General features: G+C 27.8%; 3 long non-coding RNA genes across 3 annotated transcripts; 1 reads left to right on the forward strand and 2 right to left on the reverse strand.

Annotated features, from left to right (window-relative positions):
• Positions 1-984: 984 nt before the first annotated feature.
• Positions 985-3,228, reverse strand: LOC136997469 (uncharacterized). The gene is made up of 2 exons (XR_010888212.1): positions 3,096-3,228; positions 985-3,016 (listed from the first exon to the last, which is right to left on the reverse strand). It is a non-coding gene; the product is annotated as an uncharacterized lncRNA (long non-coding RNA).
• Positions 3,229-4,764: 1,536 nt separating this feature from the next.
• LOC136997470 (uncharacterized) lies at positions 4,765-5,687 on the forward strand. Its single transcript, XR_010888213.1, has 2 exons — positions 4,765-4,897; positions 4,977-5,687. It is a non-coding gene; the product is annotated as an uncharacterized lncRNA (long non-coding RNA).
• Positions 5,688-18,141: 12,454 nt separating this feature from the next.
• Positions 18,142-18,649, reverse strand: LOC136999685 (uncharacterized). The gene is made up of 2 exons (XR_010889994.1): positions 18,558-18,649; positions 18,142-18,450 (listed from the first exon to the last, which is right to left on the reverse strand). It is a non-coding gene; the product is annotated as an uncharacterized lncRNA (long non-coding RNA).
• Positions 18,650-19,697: the final 1,048 nt, after the last annotated feature.

The following is a 19,697-nucleotide window of genomic DNA, read 5'->3' on the forward strand; positions in this document are numbered from 1 at the left end:
CTCCATTTCTAACGAACAAATCCAAAATACCATTAGTTTCTTTAGCCTTACAAACTAAATTCATATCTTTGTCATATATATACTTTGATTCAGAATCAAAATATCCGTCTTCAATAATATCTGAAATAACGTACTTTATTTTGATAACTTTTTTGATCTTATATGTTTTAGATTCATTTACATATTCTATTTTATTATTTTTTATAGTATCGAAAATATATTCTTCGTTTATAGGTTTTAATGTATTGTACTTGTTATAAATAAATTCAATTGACGACTCTTTGAGAAGAGAGTACAATTGAGTTATTCTATTTAATTTTCTTTTTATAAGTTGAAACATTTCGTTATCAGAAGATTTTCCATTTTTTGTAAATGCTAATATTATATGAACATTTACATACTTTCTATCTATATTATAATGAGATCCATATCTCAATGATCTTCCTATAATTTGTCTTAATTGAGATTCTGACCACGGTATATCCAAAACAACAAGATCATTAACACATGTAAAAGACACTCCTTCACTACCAGCATTAGTAAAAATACAACATTTTACGTATTTTCCACTGTCGTTATTAATGTGATTAAACTCTGATAAGTTTCTTTCCCTAATATTTGATAATTTGGAATATTCTATAAAACTAATTTTAAATAATTTTAAATATTCCTTAAGTGTGTGTGTGTGTGTGGATATTCCTTCATAACTTACGAATGGTTCATATATTAAACACTTACCTTTTGACTTTAATATAAGTCTACATGGTTCTATGTATTTACATGAATATTGTTTTAGTTTATGAAAATTTTCATCGTTTATATTGTCATCATCATTATTTATAAATTTCTGGATAATTTTATCATCAAAACTCATATTTTCTATACTGCGTCTAAAAGAAGAAAGTTTTGATTTTATAAAGTTATTAAATTCCTCTTCTGTCATTTTCTCTCTGATCTTCAAACCGTCGTATACAAATGTTGAAACCATTCTTCTTATAGGTTTCAATTTATACAAATCTTTGTTCAAGGACTCATATTTTTCTGCCTCGTTGTAAAATGATTCTTGATAATCTGTCATTAGTATTTTGTATATGTGAATGCGTTTAGATGCAAAATTATCATTTTCAATTGTATTTGTTAACGAATCGTTTTCAACTTTTTGGTACGAAACTATTGAAAGTAGTCCGTTCTTCAACCTATTTCTGTTAACTAACTTTTCGTCATCAAAATATTTTTCGTCAAAATTTACAATATTTTTTCTAAGCAAATTTACAAGAATATTAAACTCTTTTATATCGTTTACAACCGGAGTTGCAGACATTAGAAGTAGTTTATTGTATTTTTCATTACAAACATTACTTATAAGTCTGTATAATCTGTTTATTTTTCTCTCTTTGTTGTCGTAATCCTTTTCTTTATTTCGTAGTATGAAATTGTGCGCTTCGTCAATTATAATTAATACTCTGTCTCTTTTGTTCTTATAATTTTCTAATTTTCCTTTAAATTTTAAAAAAACGTTATTATCATCATAATGTAGTATCTCAACTTTCTTATTACAATAATCAGATACTCCTTCCTCCCAAATTTTGTGTAAACTAGCTTTTACAAATATAAATATTCTCCACGAAGGATATATGTATGTGATATTCTTAATTATATATAATCCTAATAAAGTTTTTCCAAATCCAGTGTCCCAAAATACAAGTAAACTAGATAGTGTCTTCAATCCTATGAAAACTCTAGACGTAAAAGATTGATATTCTGTCAGTATTTTATCTTTCATATTAATGTCTAGACTTTTTGTGTTTTCTATTGCATAATTAATGTGTTGAGCAACTATCTTTTCCAATTCACCCATTTAATGATATTAATATTTGATATAAATGCTATTTCTAAATATTTTCAATATTATTTTTACATGTATATCTATAATATTCATTATACTTAGTGTATATCCACTAAGTATTTATGAACTTGTAGTAAGATCTGTTGTTATGAATATGGATAATAAAATAAAAAAAAAATATAATCTACCCATTGTCAAAAAATTTACAGTTTTTAGTAGTAATGATAATATACATAGTTCTGATGGTATAATGGATATTGTAGGTGATAATGTTATATTTACAATAAACGGGACTAGAATATAGTTAGATATTGTTAAAGAATATGATAAAATTGTACCTATGATATACAGTAAATGAATGACATCAATCTAATTTGTTATCATATAAATGGATAAGTACTCTAGTGCTATATCTGATAATGTAAAAAAATCATCAAATTTTTTACGCGAAAACACAAGATGGATTACATTAGGAATTATTATTTTAGCTATATTTATAACACTCATAATGGCAATATGCGATAAATATGTTGAAAATGGAGATAATTATCTCTTAGGAGCCACATACTTTGATATATTATCAGTAATATTATGTATGTTCTTGTTCGTTAATTTATGCATAGGATACGGATCTGTAAAAATGTAGAAGCTTATTATTTATATAAATAATATGAATGAAAATTTTTTTATTCCAATAACTTCTGTAGTAATCATAGTCATAATTATTATAATATTTCTTTTTAATTATAATGAACATCTTATTATAAAAGAAACTAGAAAGGAAATAGATAAATTTAACGACGAATAAATTATTAACAACAAGCTACAGAGCCCAAGCTGGATTTTCGTGCTTAATTTATTAATATATTATAACAAATGTTTAGGTCAATCTAGACGTTTCGACCATCTGGTTGTGGTCATCTTCAGTAGTTAGTTATTATAAAATCCGGAACATATTAATAAACAATCGTTACTTATAAAACTAATTCGGATATTACAATCTTCTTATATTCGTTACATTTAAAAATTGTTTAGAAGGACAACACATCTTGAAAGTCATGTCTCTTCTAATAACACCAATCTTAAGATCATCAGGAAGGAAATCATGTTTTACATTAAACATACACGATGTCCTTTTTAAGATTTGAATTGTGGTTGATTGCAATTATTCTAAAACCAGCATGAACCAATGTCTACTTTTATCTTTATATTACTTGTTATTTATTAAAATTACTAAAAATATTCTTACCTCAATGCATAGCAGTACCGTCATGTTGTGTTTTCGTGTAAACTTTCTTATTTTAAAAAAACTAAGAACCAAAACTATTCGGTGTAACGAGTCAGTTTGCTAAAAATGATATTGGAGGTCCGTGTCGTTTGAGTGGACATGGCAAACTAGTTGAATATAATAGAGGATATATTAGAGAACTCGTATGTGAAGGAGATTCGTGGTGGGAGAGTGAGTGATCTTTAAGCAGTAAACAAATTGAGAACTGGCAAATACAAGTTTGGCAGTAACTCAGTATCGTTCTGCTTATTAAGACTCGTTTTTTGCCGTTTTATGTGCAACATCTCGGAAATCTTTTTAGAATCGGATCATTGCCTTGCTTCTTTAGATGTTGTTTCTCTTTTTACGAACATTCCTGTTGAAAAGGCAATAGAAAGCATAAAAAACAGATGGGAATGGATTAGAAGGTACAATTCCATACCAATAGAAGAATTTTTAATTGGTATCAATTTAGTTTTAAATTCAACGTATTTTAGTTTTAATAAAGTAATTTACAAGCAAATTTTTGGCACTCCAATGGGTTCTCCTCTCTCTCCAATAATAGCAGAATTTGTGTTACAAGATTTGGAAAATTCAGCAATCGAACGTCTACCTTACAAATTACCGTTTTATTTTAGGTATGTTGACGACATACTATTTACGGCTCCAGAAAATCATTTAGACGAAGTTTTGGAGACATTCAACTCAATGCATAGCAGATTACAATTCACATTGGAAAAAGGAATAAATAATCATATCAATTTCCTAAACGTTAAACTAATATCGGAAAACAATTTTATTAAATTTGATTTGTTCCACAAACCTACTTTTTCGGGCAGATATTTAAGTTTTTATTCGCATCATCCCATGGCACACAAAAAAGGTGTTATCATTGGCTTATTTGACAGAGTTGTAAAGTTAACACACCCACAATATTGGCACAAGAACATCGAGGAAATGATTTCCCTACTTTTAATTAACGGCTATCCATTGGAATTAATTTTTAATAGTATTAACGAAAGACTTAAAAAATTTAGCAATAATTGTTGTAATAAAAACAAAAATAGCAATGATAGAACGGGTTATTTTACGATACCATATATAAAAGAAACTTTTGATAAATTCACACGGAACATGAAAAAATACAATCATCATTTAGCCTTTTCGTGTAACAATAAACTTAATAGGTTTATAAAAACAGGGAAAGACATTATTGAATCCATGAGCCAATGTGATGTAGTATATAAGGTAACGTGTCATGATTGCGAGGCTAGTTATGTGGGACAAACAAAGAGAAAATTGAAAACTAGAATTAAAGAACACAAGTCGGATATAAATAAAAGAACGGGATCCCCTTCTGTCATTTCTTGTCATAGATTAGAAAAAAACCATGAAATGGATTGGGAGAATGTAGAAATATTAGACAAGGAAATGTCTTATAGCAAAAGGCTTATTTCCGAGATGTTGCACATAAAACGGCAAAAAACGAGTCTTAATAAGCAGAACGATACTGAGTTACTGCCAAACTTGTATTTGCCAGTTCTCAATTTGTTTACTGCTTAAAGATCACTCACTCTCCCACCACGAATCTCCTTCACATACGAGTTCTCTAATATATCCTCTATTATATTCAACTAGTTTGCCATGTCCACTCAAACGACACGGACCTCCAATATCATTTTTAGCAAACTGACTCGTTACACCGAATAGTTTTGGTTCTTAGTTTTTTTAAAATAAGAAAGTTTACACGAAAACACAACATGACGGTACTGCTATGCATTGAGGTAAGAATATTTTTAGTAATTTTAATAAATAACAAGTAATATAAAGATAAAAGTAGACATTGGTTCATGCTGGTTTTAGAATAATTGCAATCAACCACAATTCAAATCTTAAAAAGGACATCGTGTATGTTTAATGTAAAACATGATTTCCTTCCTGATGATCTTAAGATTGGTGTTATTAGAAGAGACATGACTTTCAAGATGTGTTGTCCTTCTAAACAATTTTTAAATGTAACGAATATAAGAAGATTGTAATATCCGAATTAGTTTTATAAGTAACGATTGTTTATTAATATGTTCCGGATTTTATAATAACTAACTACTGAAGATGACCACAACCAGATGGTCGAAACGTCTAGATTGACCTAAACATTTGTTATAATATATTAATAAATTAAGCACGAAAATCCAGCTTGGGCTCTGTAGCTTGTTGTTAATAATTTATTTGAATAATTTGAGCCAATATTATATTTTTAATTTAACGACGAATATTTTAAGGATTTAAGACAAAAAGAGACACAAATATTTGACTTTAAAGTTGAAAATATAGAAGAATTGGAAGATTTGGTTAAAGATTTAAATGAATTATCTCTAGATTTAACATCTCAAATAACACAAGTGTCAAATAAAATAAATGATGTAGAAAAAAAAGTTAATGATATAGAAATTAAAATAAATGAAAAGAATGACGATATTAATGTGCTTAAAAGAAAAATTTTAGAGGAAAAATAAGCTTTTGTAATTATTCATTTATATAAATGAGCATTTTACTAATTGTATCTATTGTTGTGCTAATAACAGTGATTTTATTCTTGTATATCAAGATTACATCAAGGGATATTATAAATGTTCAAGATAATTTTGTTCATACAAAAGAATTTTTCAAAGAAAATCCCAAACTTTACGAAAAGTACATTAGTGACTACAGCAAGGAGTCAGATATGGATGATAAACTAGATAGTTTAAAGAAAGAGATTAATATAAATATTGTAAAAGAGATAAAAGATATTAATGAAAAAATCAATAGTATGAAAGAAGAAATTCTATCATCTGTAAATAAGATTGTGAAAGAAGAAATTATTTTAAGAGAGACTAGTTAAATATTAACTTATTTAATATATATAAATGGAAGAAAAAATAGACAAACAATCATTGGCCATTAAGAGATTGAACGTTATAGCAGAGATGCCTGCTTTTCGTGAAAAAATGAACCTCACAAAAGGAGGAAACAAAGGATTTGAAAAAGAAATAAAATGGGGACATGTTAAAGGTACAGACAAATATTTTTCGTACTACGAGGACAAAACTAATTTCGGTACTAAATATACAGGGTGTCTGGCAATAATCGCCCCACCGGTCATATACAGGTAGAGGAGGTCAAATCGAGTAGAAAAGTTTTTTACCATTTTTTGATTTTTGTAATAAGTACTAAGTAATTAACGAAAAAAGATCGGCGAATCCGATATCTATACCATCATTAAATCAAAATTTTATCTTTCATGATCATAATTTACATATATCTTCTTTTGATATAATTAAAGAACTTTCTAATATTTCGATATTGTATTTATTTTCTGATTATATGATTGATATTTTAGAGAGAAAAATAGGATATGGTATATATTATAGTATAAAACTACAAAATAGAGCTTATTTTGAAAATATTAGAGTTATAAAACCTTTTATTGTATCTAATGATAATAAGATAAAGCAAGTAAAACTGAAAGATAGACACGAGTATCATTATTTAATTAAATTACCGGCAGTTGAGGAAGAGAATATTATAATAACGTCTGATGGAATATTATTAAGTAGCAATATATCATTTGATAATATTATAGCTAAGAATTTATCAGATACATTTGAAATAGATGAGAATGAGATTATAAAAGAATATAATAATTATAAATCATTAAGAAGAGAAACTACAGAATCAAAACCATTTTATGTTTATGGGTGTGAAAATACAATAACTTTTAATATTTTTCATTATTTTGACATTAGTATATCTCAATATACTGATTTTATAGTAAAAATAATTGATATTATTTTCAATATTATAGAGGAAAGTATTTTAAATTTCGATCATACATTATATATTTATGATGGAAGTAACATTAGAGAGAAATTTCATAGAAATTCTAAAAAAAGCTACGATGAAATATATATAAGTGATAGTACTTTATCTCAAGTATGTTCATGTATATTTTTATCAAATGGACTGATAGACGGAGAGAATTACTTTATAAAAGACAAGGATAAGGAATTAGATATAAACTTATTATTAGGATTACTTAAGAAAAATAAAAGTATATTGATAGAAAATGTTAAAAAATATTTTAAAAAAGTTTCTATATTATACGATTAAGAAATTAGGATTTTATATAAACATATCCTTTGTGAATTCTCATATCGTTTCCTAGCTCGTCTTTCAGTATAATTTTTAGCTCTTTATTTTTTATTTTATTAAGATGTTTATTTATTTCCATGTCTATATATTCGTTATTAAAGAGAAATTCTAAGACATCATATTCAGTTTCATCTATTACGATAGATAACACTACAAATCCGTTGTATTTTATATTTGTTTTTATTTTGTGTAATATTATATTATCACAGTGTTTAAATTTAAAAGTTTTATTTATAGAAAATGAAAATATATCTCTACTATTAAATGCTTGAATATTTTCACATATTATATTAAGTTTCCTATCTGTTTCGGATAACCATTTTCCCAAGTTGTTAAAACCAAAAACGTTTCCGTTCATTTATAATGGATAATATTAATATAATTAATTTTATAGAAAGATCTATAACATATTCAAACTTTTTGAATTTTGATGTAGATAGTATATGTATTGATGAGAAATATAAAAACGAAATAAAAAATGTTATTAAAAGTTTAAAAAGTCCTGAAATAATTTATTATGATTATAATAATGAAGAATCGTTGAATTATAAAGAATCGTGTGCTTATTTCTACAATTTTCACGAAATTGATACTAATATAATATATAAAATTATACAGAAATCAGATTATATATTATGCATAACTGATAATATAAAAAAAACAAGAGAATTTATTGAAGATATTAATAAAAAATGTATAATAGAATTATTTTGGGAAAAAGATAACAGTCTTCTTGGTCTAATAGTAACTATGAAATATATATATTCTGTAGATATAAAATATATATTTGTACATTTTTAGGTGTTTTATATATTATCGAAGTTTAGTACTTTTTTATTAACCTTTAAATATTCTGTGGGTTTTCTTTCAAAAAAGTTAGTTTTTCTATTTAATATGATATTTTCCATAAAATCAAATGGGTATTTAACATTATAAAATTTTTCATATCCAAGTAACTCTATAACATTATCTGCTGTAAATTTTATATATTGAATCATTTGTTCTTTATTCAAGCCTATTATTTCAACATTTAAAGATTTATTATAAAATTCTGTTTCGATGTTCACAGCTTCTTCAATAATACTATATACCTTATTCTTGGATATTTTATCACAATCATCAAGCTTATTTCTATACATATAACATGCGAATTCACAATGTAATTGTTCGTCCCTAGCTATGAGTTCATTTGCTTGTGCGAGTCCATTCATTTTTCCAAGATGTTTCATATAAAATATAATAGCAAAAGAGCCAGTAAGAAATACTCCCTCTATTATTGAAAAAGCGACTAGTCTGGCTCCGAATGAATCGTTCGAGTTCATCCATTTTTCTATCCATGCTATTTTATTATCTATTACAGGATCAAGACAAATTCTATTATTCAATTTTACAATTTCGTCCTTATCATTAATGTATATATTTACAAATTTATCATATACAATTTCATGTATATTTTCTATAACTGTCTGTATATTATAAAAGTACTCAGCCCCTTTTATAGATAGAATGTCGTTGGAAAATCTTGTCTGTATGTTCTCACATATAAGTCCATCGCTGTGAAGGAAGAACGCAAGTATATATTTTAAAACATTTCTCTGATCATTATTTAAGCTATTCCAGTCGTTAATATCTTTAGTAAAGTCTAACCTATCAAAAAACCTGTCGTATATATTACCCTTTTAAAAAAAGCTGTCGTACATATTAAAACCTTTCAACAAGTAATGCTGTTGTGTATATTAAAACTATAAAAAAATATGATATCAGGAAATGACGCCAAGTGGGATTAAAGAACTATGAAAAAAGTTGTACACTATTTCTATAAAACTCTTCTATAAAACTTTTGTACATAAAGCTGTCGTATATATTAAAAAAAAAATCTAAAAAAATGCTGTCGTACATATATTATTATATTGCATACTATATTTCACCATATTTTACATATACTATACTATATATATTATATATATTATAACATATACTATACAATATATATTATTTATAATATTACATATACTATATATATTATAACAAATTAAACTCATAAATAAAAAAATAAAAAAATATTAAAAAAATAAAAATATTTTAGCAAAAAAAATTTTTAAATATTAAAAAAATTTAATTAAAATAAAAAAATATTTATTAAAAAACGCAAAAAAACTTGGCGTTGCTACACCTCAAAATATTATAAAGCAAAAAAATTAGTAATAATATAACAATTGACGATAAATTGACATAATGTAATAAGTTGACATCATGTAAGTTAACATGTAGTTTACTGTAGCAACGCCAAGTTTTTTTGCGTTTTTTAATAAATATTTTTTTATTTTAATTAAATTTTTTTAATATTTAAAAATTTTTTTTGCTAAAATATTTTTATTTTTTTAATATTTTTTTTATTTTTTTTATTTATGAGTTTAATTTGTTATAATATATATAGTATATGTAATATTATAAATAATATATATTGTATAGTATATGTTATAATATATATAATATATATAGTATAGTATATGTAAAATATGGTGAAATATAGTATGCAATATAATAATACACAAAAATTCATAAATGATAAGATCAGGCCAAGTTCCAAAAAAGACACTCCAATATGTTTATATTTTAATAATAATCTGAATTTTTAATATATTACCAACATGAAAAGTAACTGATATATTGTTCAAGGTGCAAATTCAAAATAAACATACATAAAATATACATAAAATGTATAAATAAAACTGATCATAATTTGATTCTAGAAAGTAAGTGATATATTATTCTTAGTGCACATACAAAATTTTTTAAAATTTAATTAAAATAACAAAATATTTATTAAAAAATACAAAAACACTTGGCGCTGCCACACCGAACAACATGTTAACTTACATAATGTCAATTAATTACATGATGTCAGTTAATCATGCTATTATTACATTATTACTCATTTTCGTTGTTTCATAATACTATAGGTGTAAAGATGTAAAGGGGTGGAGGGGTGGTGGAGCCTCTTGACGGGGGGGGGGGAGGGGAGGAAAGGGGGAAATGGCGTAAAGGGGTTGCGCTAGGGGGAGGGGGGATGGTGAAGCCCGTTGGCAGCGCCAAGTGTTTTTGTATTTTTTAATAAATATTTTGTTATTTTAATTAAATTTTAAAAAATTTTGTATGTGCACTAAGAATAATATATCACTTACTTTCTAGAATCAAATTATGATCAGTTTTATTTATACATTTTATGTATATTTTATGTATGTTTATTTTGAATTTGCACCTTGAACAATATATCAGTTACTTTTCATGTTGGTAATATATTAAAAATTCAGATTATTATTAAAATATAAACATATTGGAGTGTCTTTTTTGGAACTTGGCCTGATCTTATCATTTATGAATTTTTGTGTATTATTATATTGCATACTATATTTCACCATATTTTACATATACTATACTATATATATTATATATATTATAACATATACTATACAATATATATTATTTATAATATTACATATACTATATATATTATAACAAATTAAACTCATAAATAAAAAAATAAAAAAAATATTAAAAAAATAAAAATATTTTAGCAAAAAAAATTTTTAAATATTAAAAAAATTTAATTAAAATAAAAAAATATTTATTAAAAAACGCAAAAAAACTTGGCGTTGCTACAGTAAACTACATGTTAACTTACATGATGTCAACTTATTACATTATGTCAATTTATCGTCAATTGTTATATTATTACTAATTTTTTTGCTTTATAATATTTTGAGGTGTAGCAACGCCAAGTTTTTTTGCGTTTTTTAATAAATATTTTTTTATTTTAATTAAATTTTTTTAATATTTAAAAATTTTTTTTGCTAAAATATTTTTATTTTTTTAAATATTTTTTTTATTTATGAGTTTAAATAATATATATCGTATATGTATATTATAAATTATATATTGTATAGTATATGTTATAATATATATAATATATATAGTATAGTATATGTAAAATATGGTGAAATATAGTATGCAATATAATAATATATGTACGACAGCATTTTTTTAGATTTTTTTTTAATATATACGACAGCTTTATGTACAAAAGTTTTATAGAAGAGTTTTATAGAAATAGTGTACAACTTTTTTCATAGTTCTTTAATCCCACTTGGCGTCATTTCCTGATATCATATTTTTTTATAGGTTTAATATACACAACAGCATTACTTGTTGAAAGGTTTTAATATGTACGACAGCTTTTTTTAAAAGGGTAATATATACGACAGGTTTTTTGATAGGTTTAATATATACGGCAATTTTTTTTAAATGTAAAACAATACTGTTTTGTTTTGGTTGTGACAAGAGCGTGTACTTGGCGTCTTTTTCTTTACCTTTTTTTTTGAAAAGGTTATTTTTTGAGATATTATTTCTTTTTTTTTAGTAATTAGTTTTGATTGTGACAAGAGCGTGTACTTGGCACCTTTATTTTACCTTTTTTTTAAAAAAGGTAATTGATAGAATTTTTTTTTCTAATGATATATATACGACAGTGTTTTTTAAAGCTAAAATAATGAAATATTAGTTAGATTTTGCTAAAGACGGCCCATCATCACCCCAGTTGTACTTTCAGTATACAGCATACGACGGTCCTCTTTAATTAATTAAGTTACAAAAATACAAAATTCTATAAATATCATATTGTTTCTAGGCCATTGTGTTTTTCTAATTGAAGCATCATCAGCTTTAATCCAATCATTTTTTTCTCTATACAGGGTGTCCCATTTAACTTGAGACAACTAAATATTTCGAAAAATAAGCATTGTACGAAAAAATGTCCCAAATAAACTTTTAATATTATCAAGGGGGACGTCTGCCTGTATAAAAATTAACCCGCCCCCACCGCTCCTTGGGGAAATAAAAAAGTAGCTAGCGTACCAAAACTATGAGGCATCTACATATGTAGTAAATTTCTGAAATACTGAAAATACTGAAAAGGAGAAACAAAATAAATGAAAGAAATTAAGTCAGAACAATTCTTCAATAACTGGATTTTTTAAATTTCAAGTCAAGTAAATTTCAGTAATACGTACGCTAGCTACTTGTTTTTTTACGGACGCGTTCTTTATGTCAGCAAATAAATAATGGATTATTTATCTTTAGAGAAGAAAGTTGAAATAATTTTGAAATAATTTTGAAAGTTGAAATAATTTTATGTTACCTTAAAGAAAAAGTGTATACAAAAGTACCAAATACTCGAGAAAACATGGTGGAACGTATTAGATATGCTTGCGCACAAATAACGCCAGATACACTTTCTACATGTGTACAAGCATTCCAAGCTCGAGTTAATAAATGCATCGAAATGGAAAGTCATCATTTCGAGCATTTATTGTAATTGAATAGTGAGAGGCGAGGGGACTCACCGAAATAAAGCACCCCGATGGTGAGAGAAAATGGCAAAAACTAATTTTCACTGATTACAGCGCCATCTATCACGATTTGAAAAAATGTCTCGGACAAAACTTATGTATTTTTTTCCAAGGAATTCGAATCTGCAATAAAAAATAGGGGTTCCCATTTAAAATTTCAAAGTTGCCACCCGCCCCACCCCCAAGGAGCGGTGGCGGCAGGTTAATTTTTACACAGGCAGACGTCCCCCTTGATAATATTAAAAGTTTATTTGGGACATTTTTTCGTACAATGCTTATTTTTCGAAATATTTAGTTGTCTCAAGTTAAATGGAACACCCTGTATATATTACAACGTTTATAATTATCTATTTTATTTAGTCTCTATTAGGCCCTGACCTATTATCATCTCTTTCAGTTTAATAAATAATTTAATTATAGTTGTTATAAATAGAATTACAAACTCGTATTACATAGTTAAATTAAATTTGCAATTTATAAGTGGCATTCAAAAACGATATTCAAATACATTGAGTACATGAGTTAGATAATTAATTAAATATGTTAGTACGTATTATTCATTTGATTAGTTATTTAAAAACAATATACTACATATAATTATTTTTAACATGTTCACAATTTATACTGACAATAAAAAATAGAAACTAGCAGATATTACATTATATTACCACGATTTGGCCGTTCTGCACGTGCGCGACGTCTGTAGCCTGCGTACGGGATATATGTATAGGTACAACGCTTGCGCACAACGCACAGAGTCTGCTCTAAAGTGAGAAACAAATATCATCCGCACCGTAATATTTTTCGAAACTCTCAAGCACAATCAGCAATGTAGGAGTATTACACATATTTTATTTCACACACGTATACCGCTATGTGGCCAGATTTGAGACACAAACAGCAGCAGCAGCAGCAGGAATAAAAGGATTACCGCATATATGCGCAAGTCACATTGTACATGTGAGCTCCGCGCTTCGCATGTACATGGCTTGTGCATGCGTTGCCGGCGATACATGCCGATATGTGTACATCTGAGATACTAGCCATCTATCGGCAAGAATTTATAAAGTACATCCCAGACGACTGAAATAATTTTCATAGTTTTCATGACATTTCGACTTTAGACTTTAATATCTTTATTTATACAGCATATAGAGCAAAAACAAGCATACTTTTATTATATATTTTGGGTAAGCGCTAGCGATTGAGCCTATTTTTAAATCGATCGGCTCAGGCATTACTGAGATCCAATAATCTCGGCTCGTCTCAACTTTCGGTCTCGCGTAAAGATACACGGTCGGTCTTGCGCTGCGCGTGAACTTGGCGCGAGACACTGCCGTGTCTCTTGATAGGTACAACGCTTGCGCACAACGCACAGAGTCTGCTCTAAAGTGAGAAACAAATATCATCCGCACCGTAATATTTTTCGAAACTCTCAAGCACAATCAGCAATGTAGGAGTATTACACATATTTTATTTCACACACGTATACCGCTGTGTGGCCAGATTTGAGACACAAACAGCAGCAGCAGCAGCAGGAATGAAAGAATTACCGCATATATGCGCAAGTCACATTGTACATGTGAGCTCCGCGCTTCGCATGTACATGGCTTGCGCATGCGTTGCCGGCGACACATGCCGATATGTGTACATCTGAGATACTATAGCCATCTATCGGCAAGAATTTATAAAGTACATCCCAGACGACTGAAATAATTTTCATAGTTTTCATGACATTTCGACTTTAGACTTTAATATCTTTATTTATACAGCATATAGAGCAAAAACAAGCATACTTTTATTATATATTTTGGGTAAGCGCTATCGATTGAGCCTATTTTTAAATCGATCGGCTCAGGCATTACTGAGATCCAATAATCTCGGCTCGTCTCAACTTTCGGTCTCGCGTAAAGATACACGGTCGGTCTTGCGCTGCGCGTGAACTTGGCGCGAGACACTGCCGTGTCTCTTGATAGGTACAACGCTTGCGCACAACGCACAGAGTCTGCTCTAAAGTGAGAAACAAATATCATCCGCACCGTAATATTTTTCGAAACTCTCAAGCACAATCAGCAATGTAGGAGTATTACACATATTTTATTTCACACACGTATACCGCTGTGTGGCCAGATTTGAGACACAAACAGCAGCAGCAGCAGCAGGAATGAAAGAATTACCGCATATATGCGCAAGTCACATTGTACATGTGAGCTCCGCGCTTCGCATGTACATGGCTTGCGCATGCGTTGCCGGCGACACATGCCGATATGTGTACATCTGAGATACTATAGCCATCTATCGGCAAGAATTTATAAAGTACATCCCAGACGACTGAAATAATTTTCATAGTTTTCATGACATTTCGACTTTAGACTTTAATATCTTTATTTATACAGCATATAGAGCAAAAACAAGCATACTTTTATTATATATTTTGGGTAAGCGCTATCGATTGAGCCTATTTTTAAATCGATCGGCTCAGGCATTACTGAGATCCGATAATCTCGGCTCCTCTCAACTTTCGGTCTCGCGTAAAGATACACGGTCGGTCTTGCGCTGCGCGTGAACTTGGCGCGAGACACTGCCGTGTCTCTTGATCTCATTTTCAGTCCAGAAGAAATTTCTTTGTTTTATATAAAATTCGTGTAAGTCTTTGTCATATCGGCAGCTAAATGAGTACGATTTACTCATTATATTGGAATTCTTATAAGTATTTGTATAACTTAATTAAATTTTCACTTTTTTGTACACTTTTTCTTAGGTACGTTTTTCTTAATATTTATTTTTTCTGTAACATTTTTTTTAATATTTATTTTTTCGTTTAGTTTATTATTATATTTATTACTATCATCTTTGTGTATATTTAAACTATATTAAAAAACCTATAAAAAAAATGTCGAATATGTTAAAAACCTTTCCAAAAAAATGTCGTATATATTAGTAAAAACCTTTCAAAAAAACTGTCTTATATATTAACCCTTTCAAAAAAACCTATCCTACATTAAAAAAATCTTTAAAAAAAAAGATGTTATAAATATTTAAACTTTTCAAAAAAAGCTAACAACAAATATGAAAAATACAAAATATGAAACTTTTTACAAAAAAATGTGATATCAGAAAATGACGCCAAGTAGGACTAAAGAACTATGGAAAAAGTTGTAAACTATTTTTATAAAGACTCTTGTATATAAAGCTGTCATATATATTAATGTTAAATAACTAAATATTTAATTTACTTCTTTGATTGGAGTGTAGATTTTATTCTAAATAGTTTAAACCAATCGGAGAAGCAGATTTAGTTTTCTGATTAATATTAGATAACTTTTGTTTAGTACGCGTACCAAATATTTAATCTACTTCTTTGATTGGTGTACATTTTACTCTAAACAGTTTAAACCAATCGGAGAAGCAGATTTAGTTCTGGTTAACGTTAGATAGCTTAAACCAATCGGAGAAGCAGATTTAGTTCTGGTTAACATTAAATAGTTTAAATCAATCGGAGATTATAAAAATAAATAAGTTAATACGTAAAAAACAAAAAAATAAAAATATTAGAAAATAAAAATATTTAATTAAGAAATGAAAAAAATATATTAAAGAAATTAAAATAAAAAGATTTTTTTCAAAATGCAAAAAAAAACTTGGCGCTGCTACATTGAACTAGATTGTTAACTTACATGATGTCAACTTATTATTACATGATGTCAGTACACTGAATTACGTTGCTAACTTACATGATTAACTTATTTGTCAATTACATGTGTCAATTACATGATGTCAATTTATTACATTATTATTCCTTTTTATTCCTTTATAATATTTTGAGGTTGTAGCAGCGCCAAGTTTTTTTTTGCATTTTGAAAAAAATCTTTTTATTTTAATTTTTTTAATATATTTTTTTTATTTCTTAATTAAATATTTTTATTTTCTAATAATTTTATTTTTTTGTTTTTTACGTATTAACTTATTTATTTTTATAATCTCCGATTGATTTAAACTATTTAATGTTAACCAGAACTAAATCTGCTTCTCCGATTGGTTTAAGCTATCTAACGTTAACCAGAACTAAATCTGCTTCTCCGATTGGTTTAAACTGTTTAGAGTAAAATGTACACCAATCAAAGAAGTAGATTAAATATTTGGTACGCGTACTAAACAAAAGTTATCTAATATTAATCAGAAAACTAAATCTGCTTCTCCGATTGGTTTAAACTATTTAGGATAAAATCTACACTCCAATCAAAGAAGTAAATTAAATATTTAGTTATTTAACATTAATATATATGACAGCTTTATATACAAGAGTCTTTATAAAAATAGTTTACAACTTTTTCCATAGTTCTTTAGTCCTACTTGGCGTCATTTTCTGATATCACATTTTTTTGTAAAAAGTTTCATATTTTGTATTTTTCATATTTGTTGTTAGCTTTTTTTGAAAAGTTTAAATATTTATAACATCTTTTTTTTGAAAGATTTTTTTAATGTAGGATAGGTTTTTTTGAAAGGGTTAATATATAAGACAGTTTTTTTGAAAGGTTTTTACTAATATATACGACATTTTTTTGGAAAGGTTTTTAACATATTCGACATTTTTTTTATAGGTTTTTTAATATAGGACAGGTTTTTTTGAAAGGACGTGTACTTGGCGCCATTTTTTTACCTTTTTTTAAAAAGGTAATTTTTCCTAGATATCACTTGTTTTTTTAAAAATAATCAGTTTTCTTTGAAAAGTTTATCTAATACAATATTAATTAGATTTTGCTGCAAAGAGCCCACCACCACCCCCGTCGTATTTTCAGTATGCAAGATACGACGGTCCTCTTTGATTGATTATGTTATAAAAATAAATACAAAATTATATAAAAGTTATATCGTTTTAAGGCCATTGCGTTTTTCTAATTTAATCATCAATTTCAATTCAACAAGAAATATCAACAATTACTTATCAATCTTCTGTAAGAAAATAATACAGATATCTTTAGCGCCTCTAGGCCATTGTCTATTTCTAATTTGCGCATCGTCAGCTTCAATCCAAGTGTTAGATATTGCTTCTCTACATATACTTGTGTAGTGACCTTTTTCGATACATGATCCATGATGGAATATAGCACTCATTACTTTGTAGAATTGTCCAACAATGTTTATTTTAGTTGTTGGGACAGCACGCAAAGTAAATTTATCTGTTTTTGATTGTATACCGTCTTGAACTGATATTAAATGAATGACCATTATATCTCCGATTAATGTAAATTCACTTTTACATAATATGTCATTTCCTGTGCAATTTTTGCATAATTCGTTCTGTAATTGATAATGAGAAAACGTTGCATTAAATAATTCATTAAGATCTAAACTTTTTTTCTTTCATTTATTTACAGGAATTGAAAGGATATTATTTTTAACAATAGTCGTTGTATTATTACAACTTTTGCATCGTTTAACAGAAGTGACTTGATGCTCGATTAAACTTTTTATATAATCATATTTTGTACAAAGAGCTGTAAGAAATTCACATGCATCCCGTTTAACGCTTTTTGAAAAAAAATCTCCTAAACATTGCCGTATTACGTATATATTTAAATTAGGCAATTTGTTTTCATATTGATGCATTAATGTATCTAAGACATTTGATTTATCATAATCAAATATTTGTTTTCTAATAGCATTTAAATCAATCTCTGGTCGCTCTTTTGAAACCATTATCCCGTTGTTGCTAGCAGAATATGGTATTGCTTCTGTAAACAAAATTGTAATTTATCACAGAAAAGCAAATTATAATTTGAATAAATAGATAATAAATACTTTGTATTTTTCTAAACTTATTTGAAATTACATTACATACCACAAGTTACAAGTGTCGTTGTCATTAACAGATATTTTCTCTCAATTCTCTCTTTAGATCCTACGGAAATCATACGTTTTCAATAAATAACAGTTAAAAATAAACAATTGTATTATAGCTTTGAATTTATAGAAAATGTATGATCTCCGTAGGATCCAAAGTTTACTGATTAAAGTTTAACGCAATCAAAATATCAAAACGATGTTGCGAAGAAGCGAAATCACAAACACAATTCACTCATAACCTTTCACTTATAACATCAAGATTTATTTTCATATTATTACTTATTCTAGTATATATATTTTCATCATACATATATACATACTTGATTAAATATAATAAAATAATAGCGCGAGGCGAGACATCGTGTGTCTTGTTGACATTGAATTGAATACACCGCCACTATATCTATCACCGCCACCAGCGCACCTAACGCCAAAAATTCCAAACTGTACGCTTCAGCCGTACATCCGTCGACGACGACTGACATGAAAATAGATGAAAATTTAGACTTTTCAACTTTAAAAATTAATATCTTTTTATGTACACCACGCACAGCAAAAACAAGCACACTTTAATAACATAATTCGGGTACGCGCTATCGATTGAGCCTACTTTGAAATCAATCGGCCCAGTCATTATTGAGATCCGATAATCTCGGCTCGTCTCAACTTTCGGTCTCGCGTAAAGATACACGGTCGGTCTCGCGTCATGTCGCTTTGCGTTTTATGCGCTACGCGTGAACTTGGCGCGAGACACTACCGTGTCTCTTGATAGAAAAGTCCTTTACCGTTTTGCAATTTTCGCAATAGTAATTGGGATAATTTTCGCAATAGTAATTGGGATATTAATTAAAAGGGATTGACGAATAATCGCGCGTTGATCGCGGCTAGATCGTAGGCTGTACGCTCTAGGCGTGACAGCAATGAGAATCGCATGGCAACGAAAAATAACAACGCATATGACTCCTGCTCTCGCTACGTGTTATTTTTCGTTGCCATGCGATCCTTGTTGTTGTCACGTTTAGAGTGTATAGCCCACGATCTAGCTACGCGCAACGCGCGATTATTCGTCAATCCCTTGTAATTAATATCTTAATTACTATTGCAAAAATTGCAAAACGGTAAAGGACTTTTCTAT

The sequence above is a fragment of the Linepithema humile genome, chromosome 1 (assembly GCF_040581485.1).
Source record: "Linepithema humile isolate Giens D197 chromosome 1, Lhum_UNIL_v1.0, whole genome shotgun sequence".
Taxonomy (NCBI): domain Eukaryota; kingdom Metazoa; phylum Arthropoda; class Insecta; order Hymenoptera; family Formicidae; genus Linepithema; species Linepithema humile.